This window comes from Gossypium hirsutum, chromosome A07, assembly GCF_007990345.1.
Source record: "Gossypium hirsutum isolate 1008001.06 chromosome A07, Gossypium_hirsutum_v2.1, whole genome shotgun sequence".
Taxonomy (NCBI): Eukaryota; Viridiplantae; Streptophyta; class Magnoliopsida; order Malvales; family Malvaceae; genus Gossypium; species Gossypium hirsutum.
In genome coordinates this window covers 36,910,217-36,913,552 of record NC_053430.1, presented here as the reverse complement: position 1 = coordinate 36,913,552, position 3,336 = coordinate 36,910,217, and the positions used below count along the sequence as shown (strand labels likewise).

At 38.2% G+C, this 3,336-nt stretch overlaps 1 non-coding gene across 1 annotated transcript; it reads left to right on the top strand.

The window, feature by feature from the left end:
• Positions 1–3,229: 3,229 nt before the first annotated feature.
• On the top strand, positions 3,230–3,336 carry LOC121203912 (small nucleolar RNA R71). The gene has a single exon (XR_005898844.1). It is a non-coding gene; the product is annotated as a small nucleolar RNA R71 (small nucleolar RNA).

Sequence of the window (3,336 nt, the reverse complement as noted above, 5' to 3'; positions counted from 1 at the left end):
ACCATATCCGGACTAAGATCCGAAGGCATTTGTGCGAGTTACTAAATCCGGGTTAAGTCCCGAAGGCATTTGTGCGAGTTACTAAATCCGGGTTAAGTCCCGAAGGCATTTGTGCGAGTTACTATAACCGGGCTATGTCCCGAAGGCATTTGAACGAGTAGCTATATCCGGTTAAATTCCGAAGGTACGTGATTTGGGAATGAATGATCTTGCTGTAAAAATTTCAGTTAATACGCTTGAAACATCCCAACATTGAGGTATGTTTCGTATGTGCTTTGAATTAGTTGAGCCCTTACAAATAAGTATTCGCTCAGTTGATAAATGAGCTATCGGCCTTTGGCTAAGTTGATCTTTGTGTATGAATAAAAGGGTTGGTAATGTGAAGTAAGTATGATATTGAAAAATTGTGCATATGAAATTATCCGTTTAGCTACATGAATGCTATACTTTTGTTGTGCTGGAATCCCTTGCTCAAAACTTACTAAGCATAAATTGCTTACTCCGTCTCCTTGATTCTCTGTTTTATAGATTTTGGTTCTCCAGCTATCGGACTCGGGATTTTGAAGTCGAAGTCGCCCACACTATCAAAGCCCCCCCTTTTGGTACAATTTTGGTTGAACTTCGAAATGGCATGTATAGGACTACCCTTTTTGTTGGGGGTCATGGACCCTTTGGACTTGTATAATTTTGGATAGCCATGCGAAAATGGCTTATATATGTTTGAGTATAATGTTATAATCATTTGGTATGGATATGGTTTTTGAGAGGTGTGGATATGCTTAACAAGGATTGGCCATGGGAATGGTTAGTCACTATCATAATTTGTGCTATTTATGCTAAAAGGGTTAGTTGAATCATGGAAACTATGAAATAGGTAAAGTCTACCTTAAAGGCAGATGCTGACAGCAGCAGTGATGTAGATTTGGAAAATCACTAAAAATAGTAGGAAGGGAATTAAATAGTGAATAAATTATGTAAACGAACCTTGATGAATCTATTTTCATAGGAAAGTAACGAAACGATCATATGGAGAGTATGTTAAGAGATATTCAGGTTCTTGTAAGACAGGGCCAGAACGGTTTCTGGATTCCCTGTTTCGACTTTGGAAATTCATTATAAATTAACCAGAGATAATCAGGAGTCATTCCATATATGTATAGATTCCTCTTTGAGTCTAGTTTCTATAGAAACAAACGACATCAGTATTGAAGCCCTGTACAGGGAGATATCCAAGTCGTAATGCGCAAAGGTCAGTCTAGTCGATCCCTGTAACATGGGAGATTTTGACTAATAAACTGTACTAATTGGCCCAACCAAAAATTCTAGAAAAAAATATTTATATGAGCATATGAGTATAGTTTCAGGGAAAATTTACGGAACTGGATTCTGAGTTTTTGAACTCAAGATATGATTTTTAAATTGACTAGTACGCAGATTGGCAGTGTCTGGGAAATTTGTTTATAAGTGGTTAAAGTCTGTTAACACCTCGTGTTCGACTCCGGTGACGGTCTCGGGTTCGGGGTGTTACATTCTCGGTTTGTCTGCTTGCCATTCGTCTAGCTCCTCTATTTGAAGCCTTCTTTCCTCATGGGTGTCTTTGTTTGCTACTTGATAATAGTGCACTGTCTCCATTGTCTTGGTTCGAGGAGTTTCCTGCAAGGATGATTGAATATTAGCTTTATCATCGACAAGTTTCATAGCAATATCTTGGGTCTTAGAAGTTTTGACTGAATCGCGTGCTTGGAGTGTGATTGCGTCGTCTCCTACACAAAGTGTTAGCTCTTCTGTGCCTACATTAATAATGGTTCTAGCAGTTGCTAAAAAGGGTCGTCCTAAAATTAAAGGAACCTCGTTATCCTCATCCATTATTAAGATGATAAAGTCTACTGGGTAAATAAATTTATCAATTTTAACGAGAACATCTTCAATAATACCTTTAGGGAATCTAACTGATTTGTCAGCCAATTGTATGCTCATCCTAGTCTGTTTGGGTTTACCGAGACCTAGTCATTTAAAAATTTTATACGGCATAACATTTATACTTGCCTCTAGATCAGCTAAAGCATTATTCACAGATAAACTACCAAATAAGCAAGGAATTGCAAAACTCCCTGGATCTTTCAATTTGTTAGGTAGCTTATTCTTTAGAATAGCTGAGCAGACTACATTGAGTTCCACATGCGATGTAGCGTCTAATTTTGTTTTATTGCTTAGAAGTTCCTTTAAGAATTTTGCTGAGTTGGGCATCTGTGACAGAACTTCAATAAAGGGTAAGTTAATATGTAATTTCTTTAAGAGTTTGACAAACTTACCGAATTGTTCTTCTGTTCTGTCTTTCGTCATCGCTTTAGGATATGGCATACGAGGTTCATAATTTGTACTTACTTTTTTAGGATTATCATCATTTACCTCTTCTAGACCTTTTTTCATCGTGTTGTCTTACTATAATTCTGGCTCAGGTGCAATCAATCCTTCCTTATTTTGAGTACTAATTGCATTGAGGTGTTCCCTCGGATTAGGTTCAGTATTACTTGGTAAGCTACCTTGTGGTCATTCGGAGATTAGTTTGGATAGCTGGCCTATCTAAGTTTCGAGTCCTTGGATCGATGCTTGTTGATTCTTAAGTGTTGTCTCGGTATTTTGGAAACGGGTTTCTGACACCGAGATGAATTTAGAAAGCACCTCTTCAAGGTTTGGTTTCTTCTCTTATTGATAAGGTGGCTATTGAAAACCCTGAGGATTTTGTGGCTTTTGATTCCCTTGACCACCCCAGGAGAAATTTGGGTGGTTCCTCCAACCTGCATTATAAGTACTACTGTATGGGTTATTTTGAGATCAGAAGTTATTGTTACCCATATAGCTGACTTGTTCTTCTTCAGTTGTAGGATTGAAGGATTGGTATTCTGTATGCACACCTCTGCCACTTGAGTCACACCTCATTACTGGATGTACTTGCGTAGAACCAAGTAAACCGTCAATCTTTTTATTGAGAAGTTCTACCTGATTAGAGAGCATGGTGACTGAATCGATGTTATAAATGCCGGTTGTTTTCGATGGCTTTGTCCTCATAACTTGCCACTGATAGTTATTCAGTGACATCTCCTCTATAAATTCATAGGCATCTTCTAGTGTTTTATTATTGATGGTACCGCCAGTAGCTGCGTCAACCATTTGCAAAGTCGAGGGATTCATGTCATTGTGGAATGTTTGTACTTGAAGCCAAAGCGGTAACCCATGGTGATGGCACCTTCTCAGTAAGTCCTTGTATCTCTCCCATGCATCGTAAAGTGCTTGTAAATCCATCTGCACAAAAGAAGAAATATCATTACATAATTT